The 27,003-nt window shown below is 42.0% G+C and overlaps 1 protein-coding gene across 6 annotated transcripts in view; it reads left to right on the top strand.

Moving 5' to 3' along the window:
- Positions 1-1,471: 1,471 nt before the first annotated feature.
- RFX3 (regulatory factor X3) overlaps positions 1,472-27,003 on the top strand; it is a 296,723-nt gene continuing 271,191 nt past the window's right edge. For 4 of the 6 annotated variants that reach the window (XM_045468771.1, XM_045468776.1, XM_045468777.1 and 1 more), the window contains exon 1: positions 1,472-1,735. The gene's annotated coding sequence lies outside the window, so the exon portion shown is untranslated. Of the gene's footprint in view, positions 1,736-1,757; positions 2,125-27,003 lie in introns of those variants that run through there. The other 2 variants (XM_045468782.1, XM_045468779.1) reach the window with 2 other exon arrangements.

Below are 27,003 nucleotides of genomic sequence, written 5' to 3' on the forward strand. Positions count from 1 at the left end.
GACGCTAAGCACAATGTCTGGGGGCAGTGTAAGAGCTCAGGAACGGTCGCTATTCTTATTTTAGCCCCGGGAATTTATGTCGGCCCCGAGCCCTTATTTTGCAGGTGCAAAAATTAAGCCTCAGGAGAGAGGACTTCCTCGGGCTCTAGTTCTAACGTTATTGTCTCGGATAAGCAGCTTAGCGGCCGTGCTGGAGGCCGGGGGCGCGGGCGAAGGTGCCTGCGGGACCCCGGGCGCGGAGCAGCGGACCAGCACCGGGGAGCCGTGGGCGCGGCGGGGCGCGGGCGACATCCATCACTGCGGAAGCCACTGGCCGGAAACCCCAGGCCCTCAGCGCGGGTGGTCAGCAAGGCCGAGGGCGAGGCCAGCACTGGGACGGTGGGCTGAGCCCGGATCCCGGTTCGCTCGGCTTGAAAGCCGGGCGAGAGCGCCTTATCTCGGGGTGGGGGAGGTTAGAGACGAACGGGGCGCTCGGTCGGGCAGGTGGGAGTTACCCCACCCTCAACGCCTTCCGCCGAGGGGGGCCGCCTCTCCTCCTCCGGCGAAGGCAGCGGCCGGCCCCGCAGGGAGCGAGGGGGGCACCTCGCCTCCGGCTCCGGAGCGGGGGCCGCGCGAGCTCGGACCCGGCCGTCCGCGCGCCAAGCCGCGGCGGGACAGCGGGAGGCGGCGCGCGGCCCACACGCGCCCCGGGCTCGCTGGCTCTAAGATGGCGGCGGAGGCGGCTCGCTCACACCCCGCCGCCCGCGCTCCTCCGAGTCGCGAGCGGGCCGGAGCGCCGCGAGCAGGAGGGCGCGGGCGGCTCGGACTTTCCAGTCCGGCGCGGGCCCCGGAGCCTCGAAGCCTCCAGGCGCCGCCAGAAGCCGGGAGGCGGATGCAACTGGGCACACCACCGCCGGCGCCTCACAAACCAAGGGGCGGGGGGATGGGGGGGGTGGGGGAGAGAAAAGGGGGGAGGGAAAAAGGGCGAGCGAGCGGCGGCACATCCGGGACCTTCCGTCCGCCCCGCCCCGGAAATGACGTTTCAGGCCAGGAAAAAAAGGGAGGAGCGCGCTCTTGAAAGTGGATTCTATTACGCCGTAGTTGGTCTCCCCACAAGAGTGTCTGCAATGGCCCTCGACACCCCCTCTCCCGGGTTAGTCGTTCCCCTCTCGCGGCTCTGGGGCTTCTCTGCACAAAGCCTGCTGCCGGAACTGGCAGCCTTCGTCACACAGAAAGTACCCCTCGCACCGCCACGCCCCTGAAGTCCCCCACCCCCCCACTGCTGCCTCGTCGGCGCGTGCAGCGAGCGCACCTCCGAGAGGACTCTGGGGTGACCTCAGCCCCTGCCAAACCTAAGCGCAGCTCTTCGGGGCCCTCGCTCGGAACCCCGCCTCGCACTCCTCCCTCCGCCCCTCCCAACACCGGCCCGGGGTCGGGGCTGTCCGTCACGGTGCTGAGCCCGCCCCTTCCGGCGGCTCGCCGGGCCCGCCTCCTCCCCTCTTCCCTCCCCACCCCTCCCCGTGCGAGTGTCTCCCTCTCCCTCTCGCTCCCTCTCTCTCTCTCCCTCTCTCTCTCTTTTGTGAGTTATAGCAACCGTTGCCTTGTGAATCAAGCGCCATAGTCACCGTAGTCCTGGCGACTGTTACCCATCAACAACAACTACTCCTCTCCTCCTCCTCCTCCTCTTCCTCCTCCTCCTCCCCACCACCACCATCTCCATCACCCACCAACAACACCACAATAATCCACAGCCAAGGTGAATATTCTTCGGTCTGTACATGTGTGTGGGAGCGTGTGGCTGCGTGTGAACGCGTGTGTCCGTGCGCGCGCGCGTGTGTGTGTGTGTGTGTGTCCGTGTGCGCGAGCCGAGTGTGGCTGTGCGGGGGTCTCACTCCTGACACCGGGGGCTGCCGCTGCGGCGCCGCCGCCGAGGGGCTCGGCGCCCCGGCGTGTTTACAATGGACCGAGCGCGCGGCGGCTGGCTCGGGGGTGTGGGCGCCGCGCCGCCCCGGCCCTCGGCGGCCGCGCGTCAGGGATGGAGCGGGAGCGCCGGGGGCTGCGGAGCCGGGCGGGAGCGGGAGCCCCGGGTCCCCGGCGCGGACGGCGGAGCTCTCCCCTAGGTCCGGCTCGGAGCAGGAGGGTCAGGTGAAGCGAGGAGGCTGGCTGGCTTTCTTTCTCTAATTTTTTCCTCCTTTCCCCCGAGCTGCTCGTTTCCTGCTGATCGCAAAACCGAAATAGGCAGCAGCGTGCCGGGGGGACCCCAGAGCTGGTGGTTTGTTGTTGTTGTTGTTGTTCACTTGTGGGGCCTGGTTTACGGGTTTCGTTGTTTTTACCCTCGTACGACGGTGAACTTTTCCCACCGCCCCTTCCCTCCGTTCGCTGCCCCTCTTTGCCTTGTGCTAAAATGGGCTGCTCTCCTTTGGCCATCATCAGCTGCACGGTTTCTTGTTTCTTTTTTCTTTTCTTTTAAAACTGTGTTTTCTTTGTGCTGCAAACAGTCTTAATATCCATTCAGCACTCTTCCCTCCCCCCCCCCCACCCGCTTCTCCTCCTATCCGCCCCCCCCCCCCCCCCCGACCCTTTGCACACACATTGAAACCAGGGGCCTCTTCGCCGGGCTCTTTGCTGCCCTGGAAAAGAGATTTTTAAAACAAGTCTCTCCCCGCTCTCTTTCTTTTTTGGTGTGTGTGTGTGTGTGTGTGTGCGTGTGTGTGTGCGCGTGTGCGCGCGCGCTTGTGATTTAAACCAGATGCAGGGCATCTGTGATACTTGGGTTAGTAGTTATTGACAGTGCTTTATCCTTCCTGTGGGGGTGGGAGGGGTGGTCGTGAGGCTCCATTCCACTTTGATGCACCTCCCTCCCCGCAGTGGAGAGTGCTGACAATTTTCATTGTGGTTAGGAGACTTGGGGTGTGATAAATAGGGACAGGACCGAAGGAAGCCTTGTGAGAACTCAGTTTACGGTGTTATCTGTGACAGTTGTAGTACTTTAAAGAGTTTTTCTTTTCTTTTCTTTCTTTTTTTTTTTTTTTACCCCTTCTTCATCTTCTCTGTTCCTTTTCCTTTGAGAGTTGAAATTGAAGTCAAGTTGTTCATAAAGAATGTATGAAGCTTCTCAACTTGAAACGTGTGTATATTTCACTCTCTTTGTGGTTGTTAAGATCTAGGCATGTGTGTACTTAACATACTCTTTTTTGTTTACTCTTTTGGTTTTCTTTGGACAGTGACTGGGAACCTGCTGACTAGAGACAACTTTTTCCTTTTTAAGTCTTTCTTCTAAAAAAAAATCTATCTTTTCCCCCTCTGTAGCTCTGAATACTTACTAATCCTCAAGTAGTATGCTCTTGGTTAGAGGGAGCCCAGTGTTACAAATCCTGTAAATTTGCTCATTTTTCAGCCTCACGTTTAATTGGGAGGTTATTGGGTAAAGGGTTTCATAATGAACATGGGCTAAAACAGATAGGACGTATAATGTACTGTTCTTTTTGCACATATTGAAGTTTCTAATTTGGAATTTTAAAATAACGTGTTTAAACAGTGTTCTTTCTCACAGCAAATGCATATTGATTTACCTAACAGAGCAGCCTGTGAATAATGTGACAGTGTTAATTATTCTTGAGATTGTCAATGACCAGGTTGGGTAATTGTAACGCCATTAAGGCTAATATTTTGTAAAGTGGGAGTTGGGGTTAAAAAAAAAAAAAAAAGAAACTTCTCTTTCAATTCATTTCCTTGTGAAGAAGTCTTTGTCAGAGCGCTCCAATCTCTTTATATTTATTCCCCAACCTGGGTTCCATGCAAATTTCTAATACTAATTTGTTTTTGTTTTTGTTTTCTGTTCAGATGAGTGTCAAATGGCTGAACACTTTTGGGTGGTGAAGCTCCAGGGTCCTGTAAACTCTCTCCAAAGTTAATAGGAGTTTTGCTGTCTTGAGACAGTTTCAGACTTTATGCCATTTACATAATAGGTTTTCAGCCAAGTTGATTATATGCCATAATATTATGGTTTAATATTTTTATTTGCAATGTCCAAGAACTTGTTCGAGGCCTTTCACTGGTTACAGCTGTCTCAAGTTTTCTCTAATTGAGACTTTCCATTTACAAGTTGATTTGAGAGCAGAACTTTAACTGAATTCTATTACCCGCTTTTAAAAGCACTTAGGTGGTATAAAAGTTGCTGTTAGAGATGCTTTGAGCTCAAGTATGTCAGCATTATTCATATGGATTGAGTAAATTGTCACCAGAAGTACTAACATAGGGATAAATTTTAAAAGTTTAACACAAGGATGAATACTTCGCATTTAGTTTCTTCTCTCTGTCCTGGTTTTCCTTGGAAGTACTATAGTACGTACTGGCATTCTCCTATGTTCTCAGTTTTTAGACTAAAATCTGTGAAAGTGACCATGCTATAAAACTAAAAGTGTTAAAATAGGTCTTAATTGTAACTTGTTTCCGGTAGCTAAATATCTGTGATCCATTGAGCGTCATAATGCCTCTCTACATCTTTTTGATTGTTTTGCCTATAAGTTGCATTAAATGGTGTGGGCATATTTATGTAGTACATTTACACGCATAATATCCTAAGCTAAAATGCACTTGTAAAGTGCATCATTCCACAGTATTTTCATTATATGAGCTAGTTATGCCCAATTTAAAAAATACTACATTGTTTCTCTAGTATTCAGGTAGTCTTGTACTCAGGGACTCACAGGGTTTATAATTTATTCATTTAACATCCTTTAACACTAAACAGGTATTTTTTTACCCTAAACAAGTTCAATATGGTAGACTTTTTCCCATTAAAAAAATTAACAGAAAATGAAGATAGAAGTCAAGATAGATTCAATGTATTTAAATGATGATATGTTACTTTCGGTAACATGTTTTATTCTTGAGGAAGTTGATGTGAGTGATTTTCTCTAAGCTTCCAACTGAAGGAATTGGTAGATGGAGTGTGTGTGTGTGTGTGTGTGTGTGTTTAAAAGGGGGTATATAGCATCGTGTGTGAGAAGAGTTAATTTTTTTTTTTTTTTTTCTGACTGGGCTTATAGGAATGTTACTTTGTTCTTGGCATCTTTAGTGAGACTATGTTACAAGAAACAACAATAACCAAAGAAGTAAGCTTTTAAATTGTGAAGAGTCTTCAAGGAAGTAAACCTTTAAATTATAAAGAGCCTGCTGGTTGTTTGTTTTTATACTGAACATTGGGCAAAAATGTTCCACTTCCAGTTACTTAAAAACAACAACAACAAAAACAACAACAACAGCAAAGCCCCCCCCCCCCCCCCCAACTTAGTTTCCCTAATGAAATCATTTGCTTTTAACTGTTTGGTATAGATTCCCAGTGGCCGTGGCAGAACATTTGAAGTTCCTCTCTGTTCACAGGTGCATAGTGTTCCCATATTTTAGAAATCCAAGATTAAGTGGATTTGACTAAATCCAGCTTGTTAGGGACAGATGGCTGCTTTAAACAGGTGTCATTTTCATTTCTAGCGCATTGTGTTGGGACTTGTAGTGGTTCACAAAGGGCTGTCTGAAGCAGGTGGCATCCTTTGCTTTGTCCTTAGTGAAATATACTTTCGGAGTTAATTATTTTCCTAGGAAGTTTTTTTTTTTTTAAGTAAAAGTTTTGAACTATTCAAGTTAAGATTCGTAATTTAATTAAAATGACTTTTATTTCTGATTATCATTCTATTTTCACACTGTATAAGTTGTAAATCCTTTCACAAAACAACTTAAACATTCTTAAAAGTAATCGTATATTCACTTTGAATCCAGAAAAAAGTACTCTGGAACATTTTACACCGTCAGTCAAGTTTATCTGAAACGAAAAGCTAAAGCAGATTTAAATAAAGTGAAATTTGGTTAACATGACAACTTTTGTGATGAAATATTTAAAGAATTTTTTTGACAGCATTATTTTAATGAGTGATACATGTTGGAAACCAGTATTTTGTTTGTTCATTATTTTAAATCTTTTTAATTGAAAACATTTTCCTGACCTCCTCCAGTTGTTTCTATAACATTTTTAAGTGGTCTTTTTAAATGCAAATTGTTTTTAAGCATTAATGTTTAAAAATATGTACCAGAGTAAATAAAAGAGTATCAACCTATTGATTTCTAAGGTTCATTTTTACTTTGATTCTATCCCTTTTTTTGTGGTAATTTTATACATCTTATAACAGATGCACCAGGGGGTGCTATGCTGTTTGCAGCAATGAGATTATCATCACCACAAATGTGAACTGATTAGAACTTTTATTTAAAGAAAAAATTTTAATTATATATGCATTCAAGCATATAATAGCCTTATTTCTATGGAGCTTAAATTTAATATACTATGTTAATTGGCAATTTTGTATCAGAGCCTCTTTCTGTTTGGCTAGGATAACATAAGCACAACATAAAATATCAAGACTGATCTATTTGGCATAGTTTGAATGTCGGCATTAGTCCTTTAGGTACGGACATTGGTCCTGTTCCTACGCAGGTGTATCTGTCTCTGTCTCAAAAATTTCAGTTAACTTGAGAATCACACTGTTTGGGCAGTATGGCTCTGGACTCTGTAGATTTGGTATTGTTGGCACACATCAACGTATTGTGTGTGTATATATATATATATATATATATATATTTTTTTTTTTAATGTTTATGGATTTTTGAGAGAGACTGAACATGAGTGAGGGAGGGGCAGAGAGAGAGGGAGACACAGAATCCGAAGCAGGCTCCAGGCTCTGAGCTTTCAGCACAGGGCCCGACAATGGGTCTCAAACCCATGAACTGTGAGATCATGACCTGAGCCAAAGTCGGACGCTTAACTGACTGAGCCACCTAGGCACCCCTACATATTGTATATTCTTAAAACATTTTTGTATGGCATAAATAATGCTATGCTTTTATTGTATGATTTAAAAAAAAAAAAAACTACCTCAAACGTGAGTGGTAGTAATAGTTGGACTAATTGAATCAAGAACAGTAATAATATTAAAATTGTCTGGAGAATTCAGCCCCCACTTGATGCTGTTGGAGTAGTCTTGTTTGAAAATTTAATTTGCCTTTATTATCTAAGAACTTTTAGATTTTCTGACTTGCCCTGTGCCATATGCTTCTAAACTAGAAGTGGTTGGGTATTGTTTTCTCTGCGTTTAGCGTGAGGTTTTGTTTTGTTTTTTTTTTTTTAATGTTGCACATTTATATTTGAGAGAGATAGAGACAGAGTGTGAGCTGGGGAGGGGCAGAGAGAGGGGGAGACACAGGATCGGAAGCAGGCTCCAGGCTCTGTGCTGTCAGCACGGAGCCAGATGCAGGGCTCGAACTCACGAACCACGGGATCATGACCTGAGCCGGAGTCAGACACTTCACTGACTGAGCCACCCAGATGCCCCTAGTGTAGCGAGAATTTTTAAGGAGAACTATAGAATCCAATCTTTGGGCCCTTCTAGCATCATTGACTTTCCTCTGTCAGCAGTATATACTCCAAAAGACAAACATTGAGACAGGGTTAGCCAGCGTCTTTCTCAACTAAGCTTAGAAAGGTCTATCATGTAAGCTTTTCTGTTCAGATAATAGATGTATGGGTTGATCTATACTATTATCCCACATTTAACTACAATCAGCAAAATGTGGTATGTTTCAGAGTACCTTTATAAGAGATAGTAAGTACTTCATGTGTTGGAATGTCAAAGAACCAGAAACATCAAGAGAGAATTAACTGATTGATGGTGCACCTGAGAGCAGGGAAGGGGCAGAGAGAGAGGGGGGGAGAGAGAATCCCAAGCAGCGCTGTCAGCAGGGAGCTGGGGCTTGAACCCAGGAACAGTGAGATCATGACCTGAGCGAATGAACCACCCAGGTGCCCTGAGAGCAACTGTTTTTAAATACTAGTTTTGTTAAAATAGGTTAGGCATTTTTCTTTTACAGTGTGGTTTTACGGTTTACCAGTTAGTTTCTGCCACTAAGATTTTTTTTTGTAATGTTTATTTATTTTTGAGAGAGAGAGACAGAGTGTGAGCGGGGGTGGGGCAGAGAGAGGGGAAGACACAGAATCTGAAGCAGGTTCCAGGCTCTGAATTGTCAGCACAGAGCCCCGCGGGGCTCCAGCTCACCAGCCATGAGGTCATGACCTGAGCTGGAGTTGCTTACCCGACTAAGCCACCCAGGCACCCCAAGATTTTTAAAGTATATTTATGACGTTTTAAAACCTTTATTTTTGAAGTTTTATTTTTCATATCAAAGTATAGGGTGCACTTAATGAAAACAAATCAGTTAAAAAAATTGAAATATATTTAGAGTATCAAATTGGTATGTATTTTGTTCTTTAAATAAATTGATGGGATAAGTAAATTGGTTAAGAACACAGGCTTCAGGGTCAGATTTCAGATGATCTTATTAGCTGTGAGGCCTTGGGCAAGTTATTGAGCTTAACTTGCCTCAGTTTTCTCATCTGAAAAGCAGGATCCACCTTACCAGCCTTATGGGGTTTTGTGGAGATTAAAGATAATTCTTGTAAGATGCTTTGCTCAGTATTTGATACAGAATACATGATCAATATGCATTCTTACTATTAGAGAATACTGAGAAGATGCCCATTCAAATCTTTTTCCCACCTAAGAATTCTTTTAATATGTTCCTGATCACTTCAGTGGCCCCTAAGTTTTGAAAGATTTTGCCCTCATTAAATAATTATTCTCTCCTCCCCTACTTTTAAAAATAAAGACAAAAATCGATCACAGGTTTGGATTACTTTTCGATAACCAGTCTTGCTATTACACTGAATTAATAGGATGTTAGCCCAAAGTTGTATTTTAGTTCAACTCTGCAGCCTTACAACAATGGCATTCTTTTACTGCATTTTTAAAAATGTTTTTACTTTATTTTTTGAGAGAGAGCATGTGCAAGTGGGGGATGGGCTGGGGGGTGAGGGAGGACAGAGGGTCCTAATCTTGCTCTGTGCTCACAGCAGTGAGCCTGATGCTGGGCTTGAACACACAAACCGTGTGAGGTCATGACCTGAGCTGAAGTCGGACGCTCGACTGACAGAGCCACCCAGGCGCCCCTTCCTACATTTGGACAACTCTCCTGGTCCAGAGATCTCAGACTGAGAACTAATAATGCAGCATTTCATACACTCTTAGGATTCCCATTGTCCATTTCATTGCCCAATTTATATTTTCTTTTGCACACGTTATACATGAGTTCATTTGAGAACATTTTGTACTGTATTTATAGACTTTGTATAAAATGTTGTCATTAACATATAATGGCAATAAATAGCTGTATAAAGATGAGTTCATCAAAGAATTATTCTACAATTTCATAATGCACTGCTTGGAATTGTTCTCTAAGGGTAGAGAAATGTGTGAGGTCACCATTTGTGGACCTATAGCAATAAGTAATTTTGGAATAATTTGCCAGCCCTAATCTTGAGCTATAAAGTAACCTTGGAATGTTATGCAGTAAAACGTAATGTGAAATTATAGAGGAAAACATGTCATTTTGGCTCTCTTTCTTTGGCGATTAGAGATGTTTAAAGAAACGTTTTAGTTGGCTACTATCTCTGAAGTTGCTATTTAGTAATTTGCTATGTGTCTTTTTTTCTAAGCATTTTGACTGAGAATAATTTTTTCGTTTTGTTTTAGAGTGATCTAGATAGTCCTGATCTTTCTTGAACTGGAAATGTGAGTTATACATCCCAGTTAAAGTTTACTCCGTACTGCGCCTCATCTTTTTTTTCCTGAAGCCTTTTTATAAATAGTGGGTTTTTGCCTGCCTCCCTTGTCTCACCTGTTCTCACTCTCCCCATTCCTGTTAAGTGTTTAATTATATGACTCCCTTTCCATTCTTTTTTATAGATAATTAGGCTAATATATATAAAATAAGCAGACTCTCAGCTCAGCCATCTCCTCTGCTTCTTCTCTTCCAGTGAATTTCACACACATTTTAAAAGGAACTTATGGGGAAAAGCTAGGAAACGTGACTTAGGTGGCAAGGTTATACCGTCATTATTTTCTTACCAGTTCTATCTGTCTGACTGCCCTCTTGAACAAATGCATCTCCTTGTTGCACTAATGATGTAACCTGAGCATGATTTTGCTCCGGGAGGCTCCCTTCCTCGTCTTGGCTATGCACTGGCCTCTGGCTAAGCACTTTAGGTTAAATGTCTAGTCCAGCCCCAAAAGATTATGTTTGCACATCACATATGTCTGTCCATTTCTGACTCTTAATCCCTAGAAACTTCTTTGTCACGACTCTTTTTTTTTTTTTTTTAATTTTATTTTTCAACGTTTATTTATTTTTGGGACAGAGAGAGACAGAGCATGAATGGGGGAGGGGCAGAGAGAGAGGGAGACACAGAATCGGAAACAGGCTCCAGGCTCTGAGCCATCAGCCCAGAGCCCGACGCGGGGCTCGAACTCACGGACCGCGAGATCGTGACCTGGCTGAAGTCGGACGCTTAACCGACTGCGCCACCCAGGCGCCCCTTTGTCACGACTCTTAAGAGACGCTGTAATGCCCTTTCAGTACCGCTTGCCTTTGCTTTGCCCAGTCGGGACTACCAGAGGATGTTGATGCTTCCTGTTGAGGCAAAAATGGGTAAGGGCTAATCGGAGCTGAGCCCAGGAAAACTAAGAGCGAGGCAGCTAGCCCGGAAGTAAAGGCGTACTAGCTGGTGATGGGAGACAGATCTGCTGAGAAGGAATGTGGAAGGAGAAAGAAGAGAGGGCGATGGGGCTGGGAAACAAAGCCCTCAAAAGTGCCAGCCGAAGGAAGATAAAGAGGAGAAAGCAAGGTCTGTTCTGGTACTCAGGTTGCCACTAAGTGCCAGACCTTAGGCTAGTCACGTAAGCCCTCTGGGTCTCAGTTTCTCCGTCTGTAAAATGAAGCAGTAGGCCTATGTGATCTCTATAGCCCTCTGAGCAGTAGTCGGTGCTTCCGTGGCGAGATTGGCACCAAAGGGAAATGTTACCAATAACAGAGAGCCGGGAATTGATACTTCCTTTCCCGATGGACTGAAAGGCTAGCGTGTGCTTGCCCATTCTTTCTTTTGGTGAGAACAGCAGAGAAAGCAGATCCGGAGCCTGGGTCTAGCACGGCGGCCACACCGCTGACCCAGCCTCAGAAGGTCCCACCATTTCGGTGGCCCCCGTGGGGAGCGGTGGCCAAGTGCCCTGGTTTCCTCACCCACATAGGAATTAGCTGAGTCTCACAGCCCGAGCTCCTGCCGAGCCGGCTCCTCTGTGTGTGTGTGTGTGCCAGACAAGAGTCTGACAGTTGGGGCTCCTGCCTGTTGCTCACCAATGAAATATTTAAAACAGGACATAATTTCCCAAGTCTGTGGACAGGCAGTTCGACGGAGGGAGAGAAAGGGAGGGAGGATAATGTGAGCTGTCCCATCAAAAGAAATAAAAATTTAGATTTCTGTTTATCTCATTTTTCAGCATTTGTTCCCCAGTTATTATAGCCTTGACTTTTTCTTCTCTTCATGCTATTCAGCTGCTTTTGAAAAGAACTGAAGTCCTGTCAAGGAGTCTGGGCGAGTGCCTTTGGATTACTTTGGGGCCCTGCTCAGGGGGGGCCTTCCCCCTCACTCATGCTCATATTCTTTTCTGTCTTTTCCATTGGTGATCCCTACTGCTCCCCCTCCCCGCCCCGAATGTTGTTTATGTTTACATAACCATTTTTTAAAAATTCAGGTTTGATGGCAGGAAAAATATCGTGTCTTTTGGTCAAGAAGTGTGCATTTTCATAACATTTTACTTTAATGGTAATGTGGCAACCAGACGCAAGATTGTAGAGCATTGCAGAGTGTGGAAGGAAGCATTCTTTGCATGAGTTCAAGATAAGTCTTATGTTCTGCTGGATGTCCCCTCTTTTACCAATCTGATAAGCGTATGAGAGATGAAAAGATTGTAATTATTGTTGCTTTTAAGACTACTTTTGAATGATCATTTTTATTGATTTATAGAAACCTAGTTAAGTGTGTGAACTGCATCCAGATTCCAGCGGTTTTTAGTATGTTGTAATTTCAAATGTAATAACTATCATTCTTTTTAAAAAATTTTTTTAATGGTTATTTATTTTTGAGAGAGACAGAGTGTGAGCAGGGGAGGGGCAGAGAGAGAGGGAGACACAGAATCTGAAACAGGCTCTAGGCTCCCAGCTGTCAACATAGAGCCCGACGCAGGGCTCAAACTCATGAGCCGTGAGATCACGACCTGAGCCGAAGTCAGATGCTCAACTGACTGAGCCACCCAGGCGCCCCTAACTATCATTCTTAAACATGTATCTGACCCTGTTTTGTCTCAGTCAGCATAGTTTGTTTTAATATGCAAAACCATTTTAGAAAGTCCTTGCTTGTCACTAAGGTTTCTCTCTTCCTTGCTTTATTTGTGGGGAGGTAGATGAGGGAGAATACTGGAGAGAGGCAGGAAGAAGAGATACATTTACAAATCATATCCTGTTTGCATTGTTAAACACCTGTGCATTGCGTACTCTGTGCGGTTATTTTTCCTGGACTGCCAACCTTTGGTGGGGGTAGGGTGGGAATTGGAGGCATGGGCAGGGGCAGCCAGAGGTGGCTCAGCTGATCCAGTGTTTCTTCCCAGTTCTCTTTCCTTTTCTGCTGTAGTATTGTGCAGATTATATGTGCTTTTGTGAGGATAGGTGTCTTATTTATGTTTGTCGGTGATCCTTTCCTCCTGAAGACAGACTGTATCTATCTATGTCTATCCCTTAGTACATTAGTGGATATGCAGTGATATCCTTCTACGGAGCCTGTATTGTGATTTGGTTGTGCACAGCTTTTTAGAAAGGTGGGAATAAAAGAAAGGAGTATTGAGAAAATCTAGTCTGTGTGGCAGATAATGGAAATGATGCCTTACATCTACCTCTCTACATTTTGCTTTGGGTAGATTGTTTCCTGAAAGTATTTTTTGCAGTAGAACCTCGGTTTTTCCCCTTGTGCTTATTTAGGCTGACATTTTAAAGAACCAAAGAGTATAATCTGTCACATCAGGCTTTCGCCGATTGGCATCTGGTTATATCTGGTGACGGTCTTGGAGATGAGTTTTAATGAAGTGTCAGTGTAAAGGTCATTAATAAAAAACACACAAAGAGATACTATATTAGTGATCTTAATACCACCTTTATCATTTTAAATGTACAATGTGTATTTTGACGAGCCACAGTGAAAACCCACTACACAGACACCACGTAAAGTTAGATTCTTTGTTTTATGTCGGGATCGTATTGCATGGTTCTAAAGAATGTTTTAAGGGGTGCCTGGGTGGCTCAGTCAGTTGAGCGTCCGACTTCAGTTCAGGTCATGATCGTGCGGTTCATGAGTTCAAGCCCCACGTCGGCCTCTGTGCTGACAGCTCAGAGGCTGGAGCCTGCTTCGGATTCTGTGTCTCCCTCTCTCTCTGCTCCTTCCCCCCCCACTCTGCTCTGTCGACATCTCTCTCTCTCTCTCTCAAAAAAATAAATAAACATTAAAAAAAAAATTAAAAAAAAAAAAAAAAAAGAATGTTTTAAAACATTTTGTGTATAAAGTTACTTTATGTTTGTGGGGTGTACCTACGTTAAGAAAAATGAAATTTAGCTTATATATTGTGTTTTGTCCATATATGTGTTTGTGTGTAGACCTTTAGAAAGTCATTTTTATTTATGTTTTGTTTGGAATTTTGGAACTTGTATCAGTAGGACTATTGCCCACTAGCTTTTGCGTTGCACACATCTTGTAACGGTATTGGAACCACTCCACTGCTGTTTTCTCGAAGCAAGGAATATTGGGGGAAATATTTAACTTCTTTGAATGACCATTGTGTGATTTGGGAAACAACTTTTTATAGTGCCTCACATTATGTGATGGTTTGTAGAGACTACCTTTAGTTAACAAAGGCCATGAATGCCGAAGTTAAATTAATTATAGTTAGAGACAAAAATTGTAATTCATTCCAATTATAGCAGATTAAGATATTATGTGGCTGGATCAACATTTGATCTGTTCCTTTATTTTTAGAAGTCTGCTGAGTTTTGAAATTTAAAACCTTTTAAATAATGTTGAATGAGTAGAGCTCTATGATAGATGTGGATTTCTATTGCAGCATAGGTTTGAGAGCCATATGGCTTGGAAGTGAGGTAGAATTTTGTTTCTGAAATTGGAAGGGGATGCATTTTAATATTTTGATTGCATGAGACCTGCTTGGGCATTTATTAGTTTTGCTAGAAACACAGGTGACACAGACCGGAGATGTCGATCGGAGTATATGTGAGAGAGGGTCATCGTAGCGATCCTGAAACTTCACTCACCTCCAGTCCTGCTGCCCTTGATCAACTTTGCAGTAAAAGCTTCTTTTTTGGAGAATATAGCTTTCTCTATTATACTATATTTTTGTTAATTCACATTGCTGTCTGGAATTTCCCAATCCCACAGCACAGTCTTGTGTGACGCATTATACATGAGCTTTGGAAGTTCCAGTTTACCTTTTGGTTTACAGACCTTAGAAAGAATGCCAAGAGATGACACCCAATGGCCAGAACAACACCTTGATCTGAAGGAATGGGGTAAGAATGAGGGTAAATCGGGGCAGGATCATATAATTGGAAAAGGTAGAGTATGAACTAAATGATTAGTATGGTGTAGAGAAAAAGAAGGGTCATTTTAAGGGCTGTGTAAACCCCTCTGCCATATTCAGCGTATCTAACAATATTACCACCACTGCTGTTAACATTATTTCTGATATTTGATTCAAAAACATGCTAGGAGAGGCCTCAGAGAATTGGGTACGTTTGTCTGTAAGCTTGTAGTTCTCCACTGTTGCCCTTTAGCTTTATTTTTGGGTGAGGAATTAAAGAGTTTATATCAATTTGTATTTAGGGCCAATACTATTTTGGTTAATTTAGGAATCCTGAAGACTCAGATTTCCATTGGGTTTTAGGGAACATTTTTTTTAAATTTTTTTTTTAACGTTTATTTATTTTTGAGACAGAGAGAGACAGAGCATGAACGAGGGAGGGTCAGAGAGAGAGGGAGACACAGAATCTGAAACAGGCTCCAGGCTTTGAGCGGTTAGCACAGAGCCCTACGCAGGGCTCAAACTCATGGACCGCAACATCATGACCTGAGCCGAAGTCGGACGCTTAACCGACTGAGCCACCCAGGCGCCCCTTAGGGAGCATTTTGAAAGAAGAGAGAGAAACAAAGTATTAGACCAAAATGACATATTCCCAGCTATGTGAACATGTTTTTTAATGTTTGAAATTGTGGAAGTCTACAAAGATGACAAGAGCTGATATTTGGGAATCTTGAAGCACAAAAAAGGAAAGGTAGAAGAAGTTACTGAAAATGCAGTTAGATGAAATTAGTGGAGACTTTTAGAAGAGAGATTAAGATAAAGTGGATAAAGCAAAGTACGAATGGTGACATAATTGGCTGGAGGAACAGTCATTGTTTTTGCCTTATTGTGATTTTTTTTTTTAACGTTTATTTATTTTTGAGACAGAGACAGAGCATGAACGGGGGAGGGGCAGAGAGAGAGGGAGACACAGAACCGGAAACAGGCTCCAGGCTCTGAGCCATCAGCCCAGAGCCCGACGCGGGGCTCGAACTCACGGACCACGAGATCGTGACCTGGCTGAAGTCGGACGCTTAACCGACTGAGCCACCCAGGCGCCCTGCCTTATTGTGATTTTAACTAATAGGAGACGCTTGTACTTTGTTGACAATATAATATTTTGATGAAAATATTTATCGTAAGTCTGTGGGACCTTTGTTACTGCTTGGGGTTGTACTTTTACTTCATGTTGTATATAGAAAAGCATGAAGTTGAGATGTGTCCATTTCCTCATAATTATTTTATTATTATGAAGTTATATGTGAAACATCCAAAATGAGTATATTCAGCTGGGATTTCATTAGCATATCTGATATCTAAAGCACTTTCCATTTGGGAAGCCAATAGGTAGTGGAAAACTGTACACCATAAATGTATACATAATTAAAACTTTCTTGTTTTGGGATTTTTAGAACATACTGAAGTAGAGAGAAAAGCATAATGACCCCCCTGTGCTCATCACACATATTTAACGATTAGCACCGTCTATTGTTCTTCAAGCTATACCATTTGAAATATTTGTTTATTGAAATAAACTTGAACCCGTCTTTATTCCGTGTTTCTCTGAAAAAAATTAAATTTGTTAACCAAGACTCAATGTAGGCTTGAAAAGATGCTTACATTATGTTGAAAACAAAATATTTAAGAGTGATTGATCTTCATCAATCTTCCTGTTATTTTTTTCTCAGCACAGCATTTCTAAATCAGGAAGTTTGTTCTCAGTTATTTGTCAGGTGTTTTGCTTAGTAATTCCAGGCTCTCCTACTTGAAATTTGACCTGTCGTTATAAAGGCGGCAAGCCCAAGGACAGCAGCTCATGTTTGCAGGACACAGGAAGACAGCTGTGTGAGACACACCCCTCAGAGGTGCAACGGTGTTTGTCTTTTGTACATCATTCTTTTGACTTGTGTGTAGGCAGATTGGATGAACTGTGACAAGCCACTTTGTAAGTTGCCAAGAGAAGAGACCAACCACTAAGATACTCCCTTCGGAGTTAGCTGCTCGGTTGTGGGACGTAATGGCCTATCTATAAAGAGAGCGCCATCCATTGGTGACAGTGGATGTCCTGATAACTTAGGACATCAGTCACAGCAGGTTAATGTTGACTGAAGTCAGGTGTGAAAGAAGCATATTTTCCAATGCTAGAGTCTATAGCCAAAAAAAAAAAAAAAAAAAAAATCCATTATTCATGTTGGAAATTATTCTGTAATGAGCAGACTAATATGTATAACAAACAATGATTAATGGCATTTTAATAAACAGCACAAAATGTAGACCTAAATCTCGTTACTTGAAAGCAGAGTTTTCTTGTTGTTTAATTAGATGAATAAGGCACGAAGGAGTAAATTCATTACATTAAATAACGCCTGCATTTTTTGGTTATGTAACTTTAATTGCTAAACTTCTCTCTGATCCAGAAGGTTCCATAGAAATGTATATGACTTCATAAAATATTTTGGCAGTCTTTTAAAATATTTCTACTACGGGGTTACTGCTAGCCAGACAGAGTGGTAAAGCGATACACTAATTAAACGATCTGATCCCATAGCTAAAATACCATTTCTTTTCTCCAAGGGTTGTAGTTAATTCCTTCTGCCATTAGGAAATATCTAAGTTATAGGTATTAGTCCTATACCTATAGGTATAGGTCCTAGTAACATCTAAATGATCAGATTCTCACATATTTAAGCTTTCCAAAAGCAGATAGAAGATGTGACGTATACAAGAGAATGCCACTATAAAGCTTGATTAGCCAGTGTTTGAACAAAACATAAATGTAACCCTGCAAAACAAAAGATGATGGAATATGTGTTAATTTCATTAATATTTATAGAGGATTTTATTATGAACTTAATGCAACATCAGTGTAAACATTATTTGTAATAATGTTTTCTGTGATTTTTATTATTTTACATTCAATACAGTGTCAGTAAAAGCACTGGTAATTTAATTCTAGTGTTGAAAGGTTAAAAAAAAATTGACTCCCGTTCCATTTATGTCCCATGACGTCATTTAGAAACAAGCCATTTCCAATGTGAAAAGTGTAATCTTGGTCCGCTTACTCTGCATGGGAATAACTCCCCATTAGCAGACAACTTAATATTCTAATTTGGAAGAACACCAATGAAGAGCTTCATTCAGGAATTGGTATTTCAGAACCCGACCCTGTTTTTGTGGAGCCGCTAGGCCTTTGGGTCTGGAGCTGGAACCTCAGACCCCCTAGGATAAGTGCCTTCGTCCCTCAGGGGCTCACCTCCAGCCTCTCTACCTGTTTCTGTTTAACTGCTCTACTGTCTTCCTCTTCAGCCCCCTTGCTTCGTCTGTCTCTGCACAGCTGACCCAGAGGGGCATCCAGGCTGCTCCGGGAGAGATTAAAGAGGTGACAAAGTCTGTCGCTGGAGTTACACATGCTTCCAAATGGCACAAATATGTGGGATTCCAGTGGAGACATAATTAGGATGTTTTATTTTAGAATCCGAACTTTTAAGCTGGAACAGATTTTGGAGGTTATTTAGGCCAATCCCCTCCTCTGCCCACCCCCCACCCCCCTTATTTTATTTTTTTTCTAGAAAAAGCATTAAAGTTTTATAATTGTGTAAGGTTTGAGTAAATGTCTTAATTTTTTATTATTTCCAGCTGTAGGTTTTGGCATACTGGCCATTCCTTAATTGCTTTGTTTTAGAACGACATAGAAATAAAATTTTTCAATATTTTCCCAAATCACAAGTAGGCTGTATATTAAGGGGAAATATATTTGCTAGATTTTTTTTTAAAAGGAAGGTTATATTTTTATCCCTATCGTTGTATTTCTCCTTGCTGGTTGCTGCATGTTAGTGACCTGTGTCGTAATCAATGTACCCACTGGGCACGCACCTCTTTACTGTTTTGAGGGTAAGGGTGATTTTAATCATTCTAAAGATTGTTGTAAAAATCCGGTGGATTATTAATTTTAAAAACTGAAACAGTGTTTCCTGTAGGTCATTTTTCCAGGACAGAAGTAAAATGCTGGCTGCTGATGTCGGTGGTACAAGCTGAGACTTGCCCAGGCTGGGCGTTAAAGGTGTTGCAGCGCTCAGAGAGCCGGCGGAATGAGCCAGGGGCCTGCCCGGTGTTCCATAGCAACCAGAGGCAGCCCCAGCAGCCATGCTATTGTATGACTTCTTGTTTTCTTAATCTGGATTTTTGGAAGGATATGCTGTTTACTGATTAATAGTAGGAGACTGGCAGGAATAAGTAATTACCAAGATTTTGTCGTGTGTGTGTGTGTGTGTGTGTGTGTGTGTGTGTGTGTGTTATGTAAGTACATCTATGAGGTCACACTTAGTTTTGGTATCCTGTTTTGTGAGAAAGGTGCCCAATTTGAGCACCAACCCTATTGGTTATTTGAAACGACCCATCGAAGACAGACCAAGAAAATAGCAAACAAATGAACTTTCTAGCAGTAATCTGATGCTCTTCCCAGCCTCATTTGTGGTACCAGAGCTGAAAGGATACATTTATATAAAACAGGAGTAGGTTTCCTATAGGGGAAAACCATTTGTCATTTGCTCTTAACAAGGTAAGTCCCCATGGACAGACCTTTCTTGTAAAACTGTTCCCTTTGGATTTATCTTCACCTTCAATAAAAACGGAGGTGCGATAAACAAAGGAATGATGAAATATTAGTTAGCTCTTGCAGTTTTGCCTAGAAGTTCCTCATTCTCTGTCTTGAGTTTTTAAAAATCTAATGCTGTTGTTTCATCTGAATGGAGAGACTGAGAATACAGTGCATTAAACTGAATTTTCTTTCTGTTAAATGAAGAAAAGGGTTTGTTTGTTTGTTTGTTTGTTTTGTTTCTTTTTTGGGAGGGGCTGGGGGAGATTCAAATCATTTCCTTTTAGAGTTAACTATATTCCTGATCTGCCAGTGAACCTACTGGCTGGAACGAAAAATAGAAGTATTAAGAGTGTAATTCATATTAAGAGAGAGAGTGCTAGCTAGATCCTGGGAAGTCTTCAACTGAGATTTGAATACAGAGATTCAGTTACTGTAGTAACTAAATACTAGGCTGCTGTATTTGTTGGATGTAAAGAGGAAGAATCTGAAACATGGAATATATTCTTAGTATCTTATGAAATTACAATCTGGTTAAAATTTTACTTAAAGTGTTTCTAAATATGGATTAATAAAATCCTCTAAAAAGAAGGTACTTTGGATGTTTTCAAATAGCCCAGAGTTTTAGGCTTCTTCAGCATCTTTTAGGGTTCCTCATTGCCTCCTCATCAAAATCATGTAAGAAATATGTATTGAGTGTTGTGAAACTACCACAGTGCTGCGAGGAGAAGCTTACAGTCTAGTGTACATTTTCAAGTTTGTATTTCACCACCTGTCCTGTAGATTCTCTTTTCTGGCCAGCCTGGCGTATGGTGGTGTGTGATTGGGTAAGAGCCTGACTTCAGAATGAACAGTCCTGGGTTTGCATTTCAGCTCTGCTACTGATTATTAGTTTACCCTTAGGCAGATTACTTGAACTCTGTGAAATAGGGCTAATATAATCGACCTTAAAAGATCGTTTCAAAGATCACATCGCAGGGCACAGGCAAACAGCACTGTGTCTGACATTTCAGTGCTGAGTCCCTGGCGATTGCTGTTACTCCCCTAGGGTCGCTTGAATTCTGCCCTGTCCTTTCTCTTCTCCACAGTTCTCATGCTTTAGTGTACTTAGGATATGTTTCCCACCCTAGTTAAATTCATCTTTCCTAAATTAGAGTGGTTCCTAACTTGATGAGTTCACTTCTGATGAAGGTCTTACCAACCCTGGCACTGATTGGGAATTGTGATTTAGATTTTTGTAAACATTGGATCTTTCCAAATTGTTTATAAGCTTCCTGAGGGCAGAAGACGGCACAACGGTTTCTTTAACTCAGCACAAAACCCAATGTCCTTTCCTAGTAGAAGTAATCAATGAGTAATTACTAAATCTCAGATTATCTTCATCTCTAATCAAATCATAGAAAACGGATTTAATGGGGCGCCTGGGTGGCTCAGTCGGTTAAATGGCAGACTCGTGATTTCCGCTCAGGTCATGATCTCACGGTTTCTTGAGTTTGAGTTCTGCATCTGTGCTGACGGTGTGGGAGCCTGCTTGGGATTTTCCCTCTCTCTCTTCCCCTTTCCCGCTTGCACTCTGTCTCCCTCAAAACTAATAAATAAACTAAAAAAAAAAACAAAACATTTAACCATTTTATGATTTTGTCTAACCTTGATTTTATGATGACCATTAGAGCAATGCAGTTTTTTATTCCAAATGGATTTACTTCGTAGTATTTTTTTAAAAAGTGTATTTACTTTGAGAGAGAAAGAGGGGCAGAGGGTGGCGGGGAGGAGAGAATCCCAAACAGTCTTCACACGGTCAGCCTGGAGCATCAGCCGATGCCGGGCTCGGTCTCCCAAACAACAAGATCATGAACTGAAATCAAGAGTTGGACGCCCAACCGACTGAGCCACCCAGGCACCTTTGTTTACTTTGTATTTTTAAAAACTGGACTTAATGTCATAAATTCATGAATTTTGTATATTTCTTCATATACAGCATCATATGGTAGTTTTGGGCTGGCCTTAGGTTTCTTTTCCTCTCACCGTTTCAAATGACATTTTGTGAAGTAACTCTGTAGGTATACATGAATTTCATATCTGTGTGTGTGTGTGTGTGTGTGTGCATGTACATACCTATGTATGGGTGTGTGCATGAAATTTTAGGCTTGCCTGGGATTTTCCTTAGTGTCTAATAAGACTAATTTCTTAGTTTCAAAAGTTGGTAAGTGACTTGTTAGGATACAGTACCTTTCTCCTGTTTTCTGGTTGTGGCAGGGTATGGGAATTCCTAATGCTGCTTGTTATGGGAGAAATGTGGGGGGCATTGTGAGAACTTTGCTTTTGGGGGGGCTGCTTCGAATACCCCAAACTCTCGAGTTTCACCTTTTGCTACCGATTGTCACTGTTCCTTTTGGGATGTCAAAAGTGCAGAGACAGGACACGAGTTCCGAGCTTACCCCAAGGCAGCTGGTGGCATCAGCATAGAATTATTGCGGTGGTTAGGTCTGTGTTTGCGTTTGATATTCCACTGAGGGTGGCACTGTTGTAAGGTACGGTTATTTGCTTTGATGTCTACTGCAGAGACTTTCCCCTGGAAAAGCTTTGTTTTTAAATATGAACTGTCATCTATAGGTCCCTCCAGCTCAGCTCTCCTCTTAACCTGTGTGTTTTCATTCACTACCGTCTCGAGTTGATGAGACCCTCTTTTTAGACTCCAGGGGCTCCGTTCAGTTTTAGAATCCGTTCCGGTGGACAAGCTCATTTTCAGTTTGTGTATTCATCCACTTATTTCTTGACCAAATATTGGCACCCACCGTGTGGAGGAGATAGCAGTGCACAAAACCGGTCGGGTCCCCGCCCTTGGGGGGCTTGCATTCACAGAACTGGGGATGGGGGGTTGGCAACATGAATGAGTTTTATAATAGATGGTTGCAAATGCTCTGGAGAAACAGAAAGAAAGGAAGAGGGGTCATAGGATGGGTGATGAGGGGTTGCAATTTCAAATAGGAATTAGGAAGACCTGATAGAGAAGGTGACATTTGAGTAAAATCTGACAGAAGTAGATTTTGTGTATGTCTTCAAGTGTGGCTTTATAGATTTATAATATTGGCACCCCAGTTGACGCTAGCCTGTCTTCTATACTGAAGAGTCCTAGTTGCTTATATTTGCCCTTACACGGTCCTTTTCTTTCTGCCTTTCCCTTTTTTGCCTTTTATTATTTTACATGCTTTGCCCTGAATATATAGCCTTTTTACTTATACATTACTTTGAGATATATTTGACTGAACCTTGTTTTCTAGAAGGAAACAAGCAGAGTAAGAGACTCTTTCAAAAACTACTTTGAGTTTGGTTTAGTTTTTCTCTTGCGGAGGGAGCAGATATTAAAACGTTCAGGCCCACCCTCCCTGCTTCCAAGTGGGAGCCTTCTGAAACGCTCGTAACAAAATGTGTCCTAAAAATTCGGAAAGAGTCGATACGTGAAACATTAAAAAAAGAAAAAAATCACAATTAATGGGCAAATGGAAATTAGAATTAGCTAGATGGCAGTTTTGTTGGTTACACTCTCGGTTTGCCTGTGTGGGTAATTTAAACCGAGAGAGAATCTGCGGATGATGGCTTCTGTGATCACATGCTCTTCAGTGTCCCAGATGTGAAACCACAATGTCACGTTTGTGTGGCAGCGTGTTCTGCCATTATCTAGTCACCTTTAATCATGGATTTATGAATTGAATTTATTTGTAAAATTTGGTATATGCAGAAAGACATAAATGAGAGGTTATTTAGATAAATAAAAGTTACTAATGGAATCAAGTTGTCTAGAACTCTGTTATTTTGACAAATAGATTGTCATACTGATATTTTTAGAATGAGATTTTCAGTGTACTGATGTCAAAATCGTATTTTCCATTTCAGTTCAGTGTCACATATTCAGCATTATGTGCCTGTCATCCATTAGGAAATGTACAGTTTGACAGTATTTGAGGCTATTGTAGCTGTACTGGAATACTTCAAAAATGGTACAAAATATATAATATAATATAATATAATATAATGTAATGTAATATAATACAGTATAGTATAGTATGAGGTATTTTTAACATTTTTAAGTTAAGGAAGCAGGAACTGCTGTGGAATATTAAACAAACAAACAAAAACTACCTTTCTCTGTTTGAACTTCTATAATTATATGCATAATATTTATTTCTAATCCTACTTTCCATCCTTAAAGGCTGGTTAAATGATTATACTTGCAGATATACCCAGGCGTTCGGGTCTGAAGGGAGTCCGATGTGCCCACATTTTAGCAACCTGTAGGCCAGCGTTTCTTGAACTTGAGCGCCTGGTATATCTGCCATTAAAAATATAAATAAATAAAAAGTTAAAGAGGCTAAATTTAGTATTATCACTTGTCTGTACTGCCACCATGTTTACGAAAACATGTAGGAGCTCTGGAAGATTTTGAAGAGCAGGTCTACCGTCTTACCCACCGCACCCCCCGCCCCCCATCTTTTTTATGTTGGCAAAATGTAAACCTATGTAAAAATAGAATAGTTTGATGAACTAATGAAATGAATTCCCATTATCCATTACCCTGCTTTAATAGTTAACAGTTCCTGGTGAATCTTGTCTCAGCTGTACCTACCTCTTCACTCCCCCCTACCCCGTCACTGTTTCCCTTACTTGCGTCTTCACTCCCCCTGACCCTGTCACTGTTTCCCTCACTTGTTACCTGTGGAAAGAGAACCAGTGTGGAAAGAGACTGATGCTTAGTGCTCAGATTACCAGTCTCTTCCTCTGCTCTGCCATGTTGTGTCACCCCCGCCTGCCCCCTGTCCCGTGGATGGAGGGATGGAGGGATGCACAAATAATCACAAAGAGAATAAAGGGGACTTTCTAGACAAATGTCACTTAAAATTCTAAAAAGTGACCTTTCATATTTATGGTCTCAGATTTTGAGTTGGAATTAAATCTAAAGCTTCCAATTTAGTACAGGCTCCACAAAGACACTTTGCTAGTTTTCTGTTTTTTTTTTTAATTAATTTAATTTTTTTATATGAAATTTATTGTCAAATTGGTTTCCATACAACACCCAGTGCTCATCCCAACAGGTGCCCTCCTCAATGCCCATTACCCACCCTCCCTTCCCTCTGACCCCCCATCAACCCTCAGTTTGTTCTCAATTTTTAAGAGTCTCTTATGCTTTGGCTCTCTTCCACTCTAACCTCTTTTTTTTTTTTTTTTCCTTCCCTTCCCCCATGGTCCTCTGTTAAGTTTCTCAGGATCCACATAAGAGTGAAAACATATGGTATCTGTCTTTCTCTGTATGGCTTATTTCACTTAGCCTCACACTCTCCAGTTCCATGCACGTTGCTACAAAAGGCCATATTTCATTCTTTCTCATTGCCATGTAGTACTCCATTGTGTATATAAACCACAATTTCTTAATCCATTCATCAGTGGATGGACATTTAGGCTCTTTCCATAATTTGGCTATTGTTGAGAGTGCTGCTAGAAACATTGGGGTACAAGCGCCCCTATGCATCAGTACTCCTGTATCCCTTGGGTAAATTCCTAGCAGTGCTATTGCTGAGCCTTAGGGTAGATCTATTTTTAATTTTTTGAGGAACCTCCACACTGTTTTCCAGAGCAGCTGCACCAGTTTGCATTCCCACCAACAGTGCAAGAGGGTTCCCGTTTCTCCACATCCTCTCCAGCATCTAGAGTCTCCTGATTTGTTCATTTTGGCCACTCTGACTGGCGTGAGGTGATATGAGTGTGGTTTTGATTTGTATTTCCCTGATGAGGAGCGACGTTGAGCATCTTCTCATGTGCCTTTTGGCCATCTGGATGTCCTCTTTAGAGAAGTGTCTATTCATGTCTTCTGCCCATTTCTTCACTGGATTATTTGTTTTTTGGGTGTGGAGTTTGGTGAGCTCTTTATAGGTTTTGGATACTAGCCCTTTGTCCGATATGTCATTTGCAAATATCTTTTCCCATTCCATGGGTTGCCTTTTAGTTTTGTTGATTGTTTCCTTTGCTGTGCAGAATTTTGCTAGTGTTCTGTGAGAGAGTAACATTTATCCCTTTATGAAGATGGTTTGTTTCTATTTAGGTTTTCTAACGGTTTTTTGTGTATCTGCTATCCCAAAAAAAGTGTGAAATATGTATCTTTGATGTTTTTGGCATTTACAATGTGATGTAACTGAAACTGTCCCTTGGATTTAGAGAATGTATTTTAAGGTACCTTTTTCAGTATGCCCAATTAGGCATTTCAGAAATTGATTGATCCAGTATTGTACCTTTTTTTTTTTCGGTTGGCTTAATACCTTCTTTCAAATTTTTGAATGTATAAACGTGAGTAGCAATAGGTACAAAGTGAAAGTGGTTTTTAAGAAGTTTTAAAATATGTTTTGGATTGATAACACTCTTCTAGTCAGATGTTTGTATCACATTCCTTTTATAAATTTTAATATTAAAAAACTGCTGGGGTGCCTGGGTGGCTCAGTCAGTGAAACAGTTAAACATCTGACTTCGGCTCAGGTCATGATCTCCTGGTTTGTGAGTTCGAACCCTGCGTTGGGCCTGGTTCGGATTCTGTGTCTCTCTGTCTCTGCCACTACCCCACTTGTGCTCTGTCTCTCTCTCAAAAATGAATACGATAAAAATATTTAGGGGCGCCAGGGTGGCTCAGTCGGTTGAACGTCGGACTCTGGCCCAGGTCATGATCTCACAGTTTGTGGGTTTGAGCCCTGCGTTGGGCTCTTTGCTGAATGCTTGCTCGGAGCCTGGAGCCTCCTTCAGATTCTGTGTCTCCTTCTCTCTCTGCCCCTCCCCTGCTTGCGCTCTGTCTCATTTTCTCAAAAATAAATGTAAAAAAAAATTTTTTTTAAATACTTAAAAAATGAAAAAAACCTGCTTCCTTTGTATATTGATATCCTTTTGACTTTGGCAAAGAAATTATAGAAATCATATAAAAATGTATCTTGGATGGGGCGCCTGGGTGGCTTGGTCGGTTAAGCGTCTGACTTCGGCTCAGGTCATGATCTCACGGTCCGTGAGTTCGAGCCCCGCGTCGGGCTCTGTGCTGACAGCTCAGAGCCTGGAGCCTGTTTCAGATTCTGTGTCTCCCTCTCTCTCTGCCCCTCCCCTGTTCATGCTCTGTCTCTCTCTGTCTCAAAAGTAAGTAAACGTTAAAAAAATTTTTTTAAAAACGTATTTTGGGAAATCTGTCAGCAAGAAGGAGCAATAATGTGATCTTTAATGGCTGTCATTGCGATTTCTTTTTTTTTTTTTTTTTTTTCCAACGTTTATTTATTTTTGGGACAGAGAGAGACAGAGCATGAACGGGGGAGGGGCAGAGAGAGGGAGACACAGAATCGGAAACAGGCTCCAGGCTCTGAGCCATCAGCCCAGAGCCTGACGCGGGGCTCGAACTCCCTGACTGCGAGATCGTGACCTGGCTGAAGTCGGACGCTTAACCGACTGCGCCACCCAGGCGCCCCAGCGATTTCTTTTTATAATTGGTAAAATATGACACTGAAAAGAATTATAACCTGTAATTCATTGGTGACCTACCCTGATTATGCGATTTATCAGAGAAGCTACAATTTTTTGACAAAAAGTTTATGAAATTTAAAATTCAGAATTCAATAAATAGCCAACATTTATGAAGGATCTTTGATTTTTTTTTTGAAGGTGGGTATAGGGAGATGAATCAAATATGATAGGGTATTACAAATTGTAGAAAACTGCTGCGTGCAAAAATGAGGCTTAATTCCATGGATGAGTATGTTATTCTCTATAGTTACATACTCCTATGGTTTCTTTTAAGTA

This window comes from Leopardus geoffroyi, chromosome D4 (assembly GCF_018350155.1).
Source record: "Leopardus geoffroyi isolate Oge1 chromosome D4, O.geoffroyi_Oge1_pat1.0, whole genome shotgun sequence".
Lineage (NCBI taxonomy): Eukaryota > Metazoa > Chordata > Mammalia > Carnivora > Felidae > Leopardus > Leopardus geoffroyi.